Source organism: Hemicordylus capensis, chromosome 11, assembly GCF_027244095.1.
Source record: "Hemicordylus capensis ecotype Gifberg chromosome 11, rHemCap1.1.pri, whole genome shotgun sequence".
Classification (NCBI taxonomy): domain Eukaryota; kingdom Metazoa; phylum Chordata; class Lepidosauria; order Squamata; family Cordylidae; genus Hemicordylus; species Hemicordylus capensis.
The window spans coordinates 2,897,440-2,909,806 of record NC_069667.1 but is presented as its reverse complement, the minus strand read 5'-3'; the positions used below and the strand labels follow the sequence as shown (position 1 = coordinate 2,909,806).

General features: G+C 46.9%; 1 long non-coding RNA gene across 1 annotated transcript; it reads left to right on the top strand.

Annotated features, from left to right (window-relative positions):
- The first annotated feature begins 1,530 nt into the window (after nucleotides 1-1,530).
- Nucleotides 1,531-11,560, top strand: LOC128335343 (uncharacterized). The gene is made up of 3 exons (XR_008311575.1): nucleotides 1,531-1,651; nucleotides 4,216-4,321; nucleotides 10,681-11,560. It is a non-coding gene; the product is annotated as an uncharacterized LOC128335343 (long non-coding RNA).
- Nucleotides 11,561-12,367: the final 807 nt, after the last annotated feature.

Here is a 12,367-nt window from a genome sequence, read left to right as displayed (position 1 = left end):
CAGGAGGAGCTTCTTAGGATGGGGTATGCCCAAGCAATACGGGTCATCAAACAGCGTGTATTTGATATGGAAATGCAAGAAGAGTCCGCCAAGCTGCCTAGAGGGATTTATATAGGTAATCAGTTTTCCAATGTAAAACCTGCTGAATACCTAATCAACTTAACAGCAAAATTTAGAAGAGCAATGACCCTTGCTCGGCTAAATGCACTTCCTACTGCAGTTTTAGAGGGGAAGTTTAAGCAATTACCATACACAGCCCGCTTATGTCCTTGTGGTTCAGAAGATATAGAAACAACTGCAGATATATTTCTCTATTGTACATTTTACAAGGATATTCAAATTAATTTTCTTTTTTCTTTTTAAATGGAATTTCCTGGCCACTCCGATGAGTTTTATTTAGATTATTTGTTGTCAAATTTTAAAGACTCAGTGTCTTGGAATGTGGCCAAGTTCTGTTATGTAGTTTGTAAAATTCGCAAATAACTCACCATCTGATTATTGTTGGTAGTTGTTGTCTGTTTATTATTGCTGGTCAGTGACAGAAATAAAAATCTCTCTCCCTCCCTCCCCCTCCCACTCTCTCTCTCTCTCTCCAACCTTCAACACAGTTTAAAAACCCTATGTTCCTATGTGTGAGCACTGTAAGATATTCCCCTTAGAGGGGAGGGGGCCGCTCTGGGAAGAGCCCCTGCCTGCTTGCATGCAGAAGGTTCCCAGTTCCCTCCCTGGCAGCATCTCCAAGACAGGGCTGAGAGAGACTCCGGCCTGCAACCTTGGAGAAGCCGCTGCCAGTCTGTGTAGACAATACTGAGCTAGACAGATCAAGAGTCTGACTCAGTATAAGGCAGCTTCCTATATTCCTAACTCCCCAAATCCCTGATTATGGGCCATGGTGGCTGAGGATTATGGGAGTTGTAGTCCCCAAACAGCTGGAGGGTCGAAGTTGTGCAGCCCGGCCCCGTGTGGTTATTAATAATAATAACAATATTTATTTATTACATTTGAATCCTGGCCTTCTTCCAAGAATCTCAAGTGGCAAACATGATCCATGCCGTTCTACCCCCACAACAACCCTGTGAGGTTGGTTCGACTAAGAGAGAGCTATTGGCCCCAGCTATGGAAACCCAGTGGGTTTCATGGCAGAGTGGAGATCAGAACCTGAGTCTCCTAAGTCCTTGTTTGACACTCTGACCACCAGGTCATTCTGTGTACTAACATAAATTTACTTGATGACACCAGGAATGTCCACCCTTAGTACATAAACGGCCACTCACCACCCTTCCTCACTAGCTCTGTGTGTGTGAGAGAGAGATTTCTGGACAGCGCTTCAGAGAACTCTGAGGTTTCCTCAGAAGCAACAGAACTTGGGTGTCTGGGTGGCAGTTAGAACTGCCCGTGAGACGAGGGCCACTTGAAGGCATGGCTGCTGGGCATGGCAGTCCTGGCCGCCTCTGCCTCAGCAGAGAGGAGGGTATTCCCTGGAAACACTTCTTGCCTTCCAGACCAAGTGCAGGGCTGAAGCAGAGAGCAAGACTGCCAGCCTCACTGTTGGGGTGGGAGGGGACAGAGCATCTGCTTGGCATGCAGAAGGTCTCAGGTTCCATCTCTGGCAGCATCTCCAGTGCCTGAAACCTGGGAGAAGCTGCTGCCAGTAAGTGTGTGTGTGTGTGTATTTATCTATGATATTTGTACACCACGAGATGTGGTGACAGCCAACAACCTGGATGGCTTTAAGAGGGGTTTGCATAACTTCATGGAGGAGAGGTCTATCAACAGCTACTAGTCGGAGGGCTACAGGCCACCTCCAGCCTCAAGGGCAGGGTGCCTCTGAGTACCAGTTGCAGGGGAGTAACAGCAGCAGGAGAGAGGGCCTGCCCCTTTCAACTCCTGCCTGTGGGCTTCCAGTGGCATCTGGTGGGCCACTGTGTGAAACAGGATGCTGGACTAGATGGGCCTTCTTGGGCCTGATCCAGCAGGGCTCGTCTTATGTTCTTATGTACACCACCCCAAACCTCCGTCCCTGGGTAGTTTATAGCAGCATACAACAAATTAAAACAGAAATTAAAACCTCAAAGCAATTTAAAACCACAAGTCTAGTTAAAGACGTTACTGAGCTAGATGGAACAACAGTTTGACTTGGTAAAAGGCAGCCTCCTACATTATTGGGAGGGAGGGAGACCATCCAATACAGAGTGAGTGGATTATCTGCAGCCTTTGGCCCTTGTGGTGGGTGATGATGGGAGTTGTAGTCCAACAACATCTGGGGACTCGTGATTTGGCAATCCTTGCTCTGCAGCATGATCCAGGTTCAGTTTCAACTGGTTTCATTCCAGATGCACCCAGTGCAAACCAAAGCACCCTGTGGAGCTATGCTGTGTGCCTGCTTCGTGAGCCCAAGATGTACGGCAGGGAGCCCATTCTGGAAAGTGCCTCGCTGACCTCACCGCCGGCCACTGGCTTTTCATTAGGCTTGGTCTGCTACACCTGCCCTGCGTTCCTTTGGCTTTGATGGGCAATATTTCAGTGATGAAAAGCAGTCCCTGGGTACAGGCAGGCAGCGTCTGCCATGTGCAGCTTTTTAATTTCCTGGTGGCAGCATTCCTCACAGGCAAGAGTGGGCTTATTTATTTTTTGTTCTTCATCAGGACGTTTTATTAACATTCTGTTAGATCCCTTTAACTGCACCTGGCCTATTAGGAGTCATGTGGGCTGGCATCTTTACCCCGGGGGACTCGAAGGGATACCGCAGGTGGCCGCTTATAGAACAAAAGGAAGAATGGGGGTCGGGGGGGGGGGCAGTGGGGACAGGCATTTTAAAATCACCATCAGCTGTCAGGACAAGGACAGTGCTCCAGGGAAGCCAGAGCCGGAGTGTGGAGTCGCTTTCTGGTTGATCTGCTCTGCCCCATTAGGCCTTCAGCTTCTCAGCAGGCTCCCTCTCCAGCGGGGCAACAGGACCAAACGATTCCAGCCTCAGTGAGCTGAAGGGAACGAAGACGCCCGGCTTGTTTCTGTGACAAGCCGGGTGTGATTGTCTGCTGAGACTCAGCTGGGTAGGTCGCTTGTCCTACCCACTTAACGGTTGTGTGAACAAGCTTACAGCTGTGCAGACTGTTTCTTTCCACCCAAGACACCAGTGATGCCCAAATAGCAATACACGATAAAGGTGCGGCAGGGCACTCCCTAGAACGGGGGTTCTTAATTAGGGTTCTTCCAGATGTTGCTGAACTACAACTCCCGTCACCCCCAGTTACAGTTTATTGTGTCTGGGGATGCTAGGAACTGTAGTTAAGCAACATATGGAGGTTGGGAGGAACCACCGCTCTAGAACTTGCAGCAATCGGCACAAGTTATCAGTGCATGCAATGAGTGCAAAAATGGTAGGCCCATTCACACGTTGTGTTCAACACTTGTATGGTGAGTGTGCAGTGTACACAGGTACAGATCTGTAGTCAGGCACAGTCCTTCACATGTTATGCTGAACACAGGTACAGCAGTGCACTTCCTATCTGTACCCTGCATTTGAAGGGCCTGTATCCCGGTTCACTTTTGAAATGAACCCAGGTACAGCCACCTAATGGTGCAGAGGGGAAATGACTTGCCTAGCAAACAATAGGTTGTTGGTTCGAATCCCTGCTGGTATGTTTCCTAGACTATGGGAAACACCTCTATCGGGCAGCAGCGATATAGGGAGGTGCTGAAAGGCATCATCTCATACTGCATAGGAACATAGGAAGCTGCCATATACTGAGTCAGACCATTGGTCTATCTAGCTCAGTATTGTCTGAATAGACTGGCAGCAGCTTCTCCAAGGTTGCAGGCAGGAATCTCTCCCAGCCCTATCTTGGAGATGCTGCCAGGGAGGGAACTTGGAACCTTCTGCTCTTCCCAGAGTGGCTCCATCCCTTAAGGGGAATATCTTACAGTGCTCACACATGTAGTCCCCCACTCATATGCAACCAGGGCAGACCCTGCTTAGCTAAGGGGACAAAGCATGCTTGCTACCACAAGTTCTCCTCTCATGGGAGAAGGCAATGTTAAACCCCTCCTGTATTCTACCAAAGAAAACAACATGGCTCTGTGATTGCCAGGAGTCGACACCAACTCAACGGCACACTTTACTATTTACAGTCATTCACAGCAACGTGTACAAATGTACAGACATCTGTACACTCGTACAGCATAATGTCTGAATTGGGCTCATTTCTGTTTCAGTTTGCTGTGACTGTCCAAAGCGAAGTTCATGGAAGCTACTGTTCTGGATTCACTAACTGCTCAGAACCATCATGGAGCGTCAGAAGCAGCACTGAGCACGAGAAAGGTATACAACTTGTTATTAATCCAATTATGTCAGGACAAACAAGTTATTTAACCCCAACCTGCCCCCTTGTGTGCTAAAATTGGTGCGTGACCAGTTGGCTTTGAAATTCAGAACATTACATAGTTCACAAGATTCCCTTATTTATTTCCCCCCACTTTGTCATTGGGTCCCAAGACAACTCATAAATCCCGGAAGATTAATTAATTAAATTTTGCCAGTTTTTGTTCCCATTCATGTGTCATGTGTTAGCACACGCAGCATTGTGTAACTGAGTTAGTATCTGACAGTGTTGCCAGGCTTTTATTCAAATCTACAAAGCAGCCACATTTGGAATACTAGGCACAGTTCTACTCAGCCACATTCTCACAAAGGATATCATAGAGCAGGGGTCCCCAGACATTGTTGGACTACAGCTCCCATCCTACCCAGCCGCACTGGCTTTTAGCTGTGGAGGATGGGAGTTGTAGTCTGACAATATCTGGAGATTGATGGCTGGGGACTCAGTGAGTTTGGAAAGGCGCAGAAAAGGGCAAACGCCATGATCAAGGGCTTGGAGCACCCTTTGAGGAGAAGCAAAAGTGTTTGTGGCTTCTCAGTTTTAAAAGATGACAACCAAAGAAGGATGGTTATACAATTATGTGTGGTGTGGAAGGAGTGCATAGGAAGTTTTCTTCCTCTCTCATAATGCTCAGTACTGGCATCATCCAAGAAATGAAAAGGCAGGAGATACCAGATGAAATTAAGTAGACCGGGGTTACTTAAATATGGGTCCCCAGATGTCATTGGACTACAACTCCCATCATCTTCTGGTGGGGGGATGATGGGGGTTGTAGTCCACCAGGATCTGGAGACCCACTTTTAAGGACCCCTGGATTTGACAATTTATTAAGCCTCCAAAGGCTATGACATGAGTTTTGGGCGGTATAAAAATATGTCTGTTCGATCAATCAGTCCATCAATTAAATATAGTGAGGGTTTAATGGGAACACAGGAACATTGGAAACTGCCTTATCCTGAGACCATGGGTCTATCTAGCTCAGTATTGTCTACACAGACTGGCAGCGGCTTCTCCAAGGTTGCAGGCAGGAGTCTCTCTTGGACACTCCTGCCTGCGTTTCCCTCTCCAGCCGGGCCTGCCTAAATGTTTCCAGTTTTCCCAGTCTGAGCTTGGATGCCTAACATCTGAAGCAATGACTCCGTGTCAAGCCTTTCAGCATGGCTAGGGCATGTGGAGCCCATTCCAAAACGGAGCTGGAGAATGTCATGAGACATTAGAAACTAACCCCCTTTTACTAAAGATGTCATAATCTCAGTTGCCCTCAATTGCACGGTGCAAGTTTTTCTCATGAGCCGCAATAAGACCATTCCCGTGTATACTGTGAAGTATGAACTTTGGCTGTCTCCTGTGTGAGATGTCTCCAGCCTGAAGAGGCTCATGCCCTTGTCTTCTTATTCCTCCCGCAGTTCACAGCTAGTAAATTCACTGCTAATAAACTGCGAGCTATCAAAATGAAACAGCACAGCCCTGCAGACACTTCCCATCCAAACTGAGAGACCCCAGTGGAAAAACTAATCTCCGGGTCTGCTGACCAATATCTTGGTAAACAGGACACAATAAGGGAGTTGGCTTTATGAGTGGACAAGCAAATGAAACACAGAGGCTTGGATCCAGAGAACTGTGAGCGGAAGGAGGAAGTGTGTGAGCATTGCCCTCTCAGCCCTGGTGGAAGAGGCAGTGGAGGACCTCTCGCAGGGCTAGGCCACTGCTATGCTTTGGGGGGCTGCATGGGGGAAACTGCAGGATGCAGCATATGTGTTTGGGTGAGCCATTTCTTGGAAGGACAAAATTGAGATTGTGCAGAGGCATGTACCAAAGCTAGCACAAACAGAAGGGACTTCTCTGGATTTGGAGTCGCTCTTCTCACGCTCACTCAAGTCTCTCTTTTGTGAGTGGAAGAGCACCTGTGGAGGCACGCTGCTGTTGGGCAAATGCCAGGAAGACGAACAGTCTGTTCCATCAGCATTTGCCATTATAGTCTGTGCAAATGGAACCAGCCTGGTGTAGTGGTTAGAGTGCCGGACTAGGACTGGGGAGACCCGAGTTCAAATCCCCATCCAGCCATGAGACTTGCTGGGCGACTCTGGGCCAATCCCTTTTCTCTCAGCCTAACCTACTTCACAGGGTTGTTGTTGTTGGAAATTCTCTGTGGTGAGAGAATCCCTTTCTCATTATAGCAGAGTGCACAGAGGCACAACACAGCGGAATTGGTTAGGCATGTGTGTATGCTGAGAGTAAAGTAACTTGGAGCCGATGCATAGTTTCAAATCAATATATAAGGCATTTATTAAGGAACTCCATTCTAGATAGGAAAGTGAGGAGTTAGGATCTCTAATCTATCTATCTAGCTGGATGCAGATGGATTCTGCATCCTCTCTGCACATATGGTGCAGGGAGAGAGGCTTGCCATGTTGCAAGGTAGGAGGCCAGGTAGGGAAGAGAGAGGAGAGAGGAAGCTGAATTCCCTAAGAGTAGCAATCTACATTTCAAAGGGGTAGCATCAGAGCAGTGGAGAAGGGATGACCAATGTCTTGACTCTCTAGCCCTCTGACTTAACTAATCTGTCCTCCACTGTCTGAGGCAAAGAGACAGCGCAAAGTCCTTTAACTTCCAACAGTTGTGAGGAGAAACCTAAGTATGTAGTACACCGCTCTGGGCTCCTTGGAGGAAGAGTGGGATATAAAATATAAATAATAATAATAAAAAATGATAAATGGAACAAAATGAGTGCCCAGCACATCTAAGCTGCATGAACATACAAAGCTCCTAACCCAAACCGCTCATCCATCTAGCTTAGTATTGTTTACCCTGACTGGCAGCAGCTTTCCAAGGTTTCAGGCAAGGATCTTTTCCTCTTTCCCAGCCGTACCTGGAAATGGGTGGGATTCCATTTGAGGAGAAGTCAGAGAACATCCAAAGTTGATCAGAATGAGGAATTTGCAGCCGATGTAATCAGCCATAATCTTTACAGTTCTCCAAATCCCCTTGCCCCATGCAAAGCAGTTTATATCTCAAAGCAAGTGGTGCTGTGCTCACTTGTGTAATCCTGAAGTTGTCACCCATTCCTGTGGTCATTTTTGCTGTTTCTTGCCAGTATTTTCATCCCATGCCAGGTAAAATTCATAGGTTGGGTTAATTAGAAGAAGAGGTAACTCTGGCGGTTTAATTCTGATGTACATTTTGCCATAAATAACAAGAAATACAAAGACCCCAAATTATAATATCCAGCTTCCCAGTGAGGGCATATTAGACTTGCCAGTCATGATTTCTCCCATGCATCTTTTTCTCCTGTGGTATAAGTTAAGCAGAAGGGAAGCAACTCTGAATCATAAATGCAACAAGGATGTACTGACATCCGGAATAAAAACTGGTAGTCAGAGGCTTTTGAGCATGAGAAGCAATAAAGATGTTTGTATGTTAAGGCTGAAAGTGGGTGGAGGCAAAGACAGGAGGTAAACTGAAAAAGTGACATCAACAATGGTGTACGTTACACACCAGCTAGAGAAAGAGACAAGAGATCAGCTTTTAGCTCACAGCTTCTTCTCACATTCCCTGTTTTGTTGTCTTTACAGTTCTGGAGCTTTGCAACCAGGGACTCACAGCAGATTGGAGAGCTGGTCTTGTGGTAGCAAACATGAATTGTCCCCTTTGCTAAGCTAGATGGGTCACCGGTCTGACTTGGTATAAGGCAACTTCCTATGTTAATATGTCATAGCGGGGATGGGCCCAGAGCTCAGTGGTGGAGCATCTGCTTGGCATGCAAAATATCCCAGGTGCAACCCCTGCCTGGCAGCATCTCTGGGTACCACTGGGAGAGAATCCTGCCTGGAACCTTGGAGGGTCACTGCCACTCAGTGTCGACAGTACTGAGCTAGATGGACCAATGGCCAGACTTGGTATAAGGCAGCTTTCTGTTCCTGTATCCCTTTGAACCTTTATACTTCTGTATGGATAATCATTTTATCACCCATGTCAGTATTTCACAAACCTCTATGATCTGCGGTCCTCCCACCCCTCCTGCCGAATTGGAGCCATATCACTCTTACACCCCCCAAAGTTTATTTTTTAAAGGAAATGCAAAAAACAAAAAACAAAAACCACACCCACCATCCTCTGTGGTGTTGAATTGGAGACACATCACTCTTACACCTCCCCAAAGTTTTGTTTTGTTTTTTAAAGGAAATGTAAAACAACCACAACAAAACAACCACCCCACCATCCTCTGTGGTTCTGCCTGTTACTGTTCTGGACAAGCCCCTGTGCTGACTCATGCAGAGATGCAATGGGCAGGCTCCTCAGAGGGTGTGCACTTGATGTCACTCTCTATCTGATTGGCTAATCCAGTCATTTGGGATGCATCCAACAATGCAGTAGCAGAACTGCCCTCCCCCGACACAGAGCAATGGAAGGAAACAAGCCCAGGAAGGTCAAGGATGGTGAAATGCAGGCTGCCCACCCCTCGGTGAGTGGGTGCTTTGGACTCACTGAGCTTTTAATTAAATCAGGACCTTCGAGGTTTGGGGGCCCTGGGTCCAAGTTTTATTTTGCAGCCCACTCCCCACCTCCAGCCAAGAAGTACCGAGTCCCAGCTTTCTTTAGCTGTGCAGGCTGCTCATTCAAAGGGTCAAATGGCCAGTCCACATGGATGACATGGAAGACTCAAAGGCAGGATGCCTCTGAGTACCAGTCACAGGGGAGTAACAGCAGGAGAGAGGGCCTGCCCTCTACTCCTGCCTGTGGCTTCCAGCGGCATCTGGTGGGCCACTGTGTGAAAAAGTGTGCTGGACTGGATGGGCCTCCTTGGGCTTGATCCAGCCGGGCTGTCCTTGTGTTCTTATGACCAGTGGATGAATAGCCTCCACTGGTCTGAGGTCCCAGTGGAGAGAGTTTCCAGTCTATTACGGGGGGCAAAACCTGAGAGATGGAAAGGTGCTGCTGTTAATTTGAAAATCCAGCCTGACACCATTGCTTTTAAAAAATGAATGTTGAGGCAGGCAATTCAATGTCAAGAGAGGGAATGCAGCTCATGAGATTAGCTGTTTATTGGGGGCGGAGGTGCAATGAGCAAAGAAGGTTGTGGCTTTTGGGATGCAGAATGTGCAGGCCCTTTGGGGAGTACGGGGCAGGGTTAGCATCTTACACTCTTACACCACTGTGCAGTACTTTGGAGTGCAATACAAGAAGGAGAGAAAGGATAATTGGCAGTGCTATATCCTGGCACTGTTTATGCATCCCCCCACCCCCAGGATTGGTGCTTAGGTCTGCCTAGGGGATGGGCTGGCCCTGTAAGTCATTGGTCTTTTTCCTCACAGCACACTAAGAGTTCTCCTGTGCCACATGGGTAGGGAATCTCTGACTTGAATCATGCCAATATGCAAAACAATTCAAATCTGAAGTTGAGGGTGAATCCAGAGTGGCAGTGTTGCAGGTGACCTGCTACTGCTGTTTGCGGGGAGTGGGTGGGATGCAGTCACCATCCGCGCCTCCAGGTCTGTTACTGTTGGCTTCCAGCTTCCTGGCTCCCCCGCCCTGAATGAAACAGCTTGCGCCAGACACAAAAACACCTGAACTCTGGAGAGAAACCTCACACGGTCGGCCGCGCTCCACAGCCATTGCCCTGCATTTCATCCCTCATCACTCGAAACTTTACCAAAAAAAATTATAAAGTGGTGACTTCATGCCATTGCATACCATTTATGCAGATACCTTGTCCATTTCATCAGCAGATTTATTTTGCTAGAAATGGAACCTGGCTGCTTCCAGATACAGAGCCCTGGTGGGCTGGAATCCCCCCTCAGCCCCTTCTTTTCTCTTTCCATTGTGGCAATCAACACTGAACTTATCAGGGCACAGATATGAATGGCATGACGTTCGGGTGCATGCTCAGCTCGGTGCTGCTGTTAATCAGGCCTCTCTGATAAGGATATCCATTAGTACGATGTGCCCATTTGCAGGCAAACACACATCTGTTGTGTTCACACATTGCATTTTTAAAGGCATGCCCTTAAAACTCTAGCAAACGTAAAATGTGAGGTGCACCCAAAGTAGGAATTCTGTGCAAATTCGTCAGCAGACTGGGGCGGTGGCCAGGGGTGGGGGGAATTGGACCCAAATCTGAAGCACTCAAGTCAGCCTTTGAACTTGCCGATCCCTTGAGATGAGGTACAAAGCCTTTGGCTCTGAATCCTCTTTTGCGGCTTGCTTCCATCTAGTTCTCATGAAAACAATGTACATCAAGTTTCCTCTATGGATTTAATTTCTTTTGGTGATAATTTGAAACAATCTGTTCCCCATTCCACAGAATTCTGGATCCTTGCCTTCCCTCAGCAAAGTTCAAAAAGCTCACACAATATCTTCGTGAAAGGTACAGAACTTACCTCTATTTCCATTTTGGCGCATTTTTGTAAAGTTTCCACGTGCCACTGGGTTTTGCAAGATAACTCGGTTCAAACTGGTGCACAGCTGTTCTGGCATGAGGGAGCACCTGGCCGGGTCTGAGCAAATGCCATTCTTGCTTGAGGGGGATCCAGGAAGTGGTCATGGACATGGCTGATTTGCTTCTCCAGTGAATAACTTCTTAAAAAATCAAATCACCAACATTCTGGCTAGTGTGAGTCCAAACGCCCTCCCAACTTTATTCTCGTGTTTCTAGGCTGCAAACCTGAGGGAATTCCTGTAGGGGAAGAATGGTTGTTCATTCTCCAAATAGCAAAGCAAAACCAGTTGGGTGAGAAAGCAGCAAAGCAAGAGGTCTTGAGATAGTTCTTTAGTACTGAAGAACTACAAGGATTTATTAAAAGAAAAGGTTACAAATGAATGTGAAAAAGCCTGCAGCTTAATTTCAGCTGTAGCTCAAGCCTGAAGAGAGAGACCAAAACAAACACCCATCTCTGGAGAAACAAAATGGAGACTAACACTGGAAGAACAAAGAGGGGAGGAGTCCAGAACTTTTATCCATGACCCTAAACCCCCCCCCCACACACACACACTGGTCACTGTGAGACACTGCAGCGGAGAACTGATGCTGCCAGGGTCCTAGCTCCAACACTCCTTCTCATCGGTTCGTGCTGCTGTCTGTAAGTCCCAACTTCTCTCTCAAGGTTTTGAAATGATCCCTGGGCAACAGCTTACTTAGCACATCTGCTACTATTTGTTCACTTTGACAATACATTAATTTTACAAGTCCCTTTTCTTGTGCATCCCGCATGTAATGACATTTTGTTTTGTGCTAAATTAAATTTTCTGCGTTTGTGAGATCTGGATACAGCTTTGATTATTCTCGGACATCTCAGTGAGTTTTGGTTCGTCTGTGTTGAAATCTGACATTAGTTTGTGCAGTCACGCCACCTCTTGACATGCTTGAATGGCAGATACATATTCTGCCTCAGTTGGTGGGAGAACAACTATTGATTGCTTGCAGCTCCACCAACTGACTGCTCCACCACCATAAAAATAATACACTCAAAATCCAAGTAGTGCTTGAACAATAGCTAGTAGAGATGTACAGCAGTTTCATCTCCAGATGACAACTACAGCTTAATCCAGACCAGTTACAGTGCAGAAATATAAGCTGCTGTACGGAGAGCTAAAATAACGTGGATGGCACCATCTGTGTATAATTGTTACAGTTACGTTTTCCATTACACTTTCTTCTGGAAGAAAGGGGTGATATACAACCGAGTTGCAATCATAACAATCAAACATTACAAAATATCAATCAAAAAATCACACTTTCATGTACTGGAGGGGCAATTTGCATTTCATTCTGACACAGACAAATGGTCTCTTTCTAAACAATGTCACAAAAAATTATATGAAATTCAATTTTTATTCTAAATATTGTAAAGCAATAGGCCAGACAGATGGACAGGTATGGCATTACTTCATCTGCAGCCTGCTAAGTTTGGCTGGGGGCCTGCAGAGTGCAAATGTTTCAGGAATCCTTAGGGGTTAACAAGCATTAAATTCAGTGGGGCCCAGAAATGAAA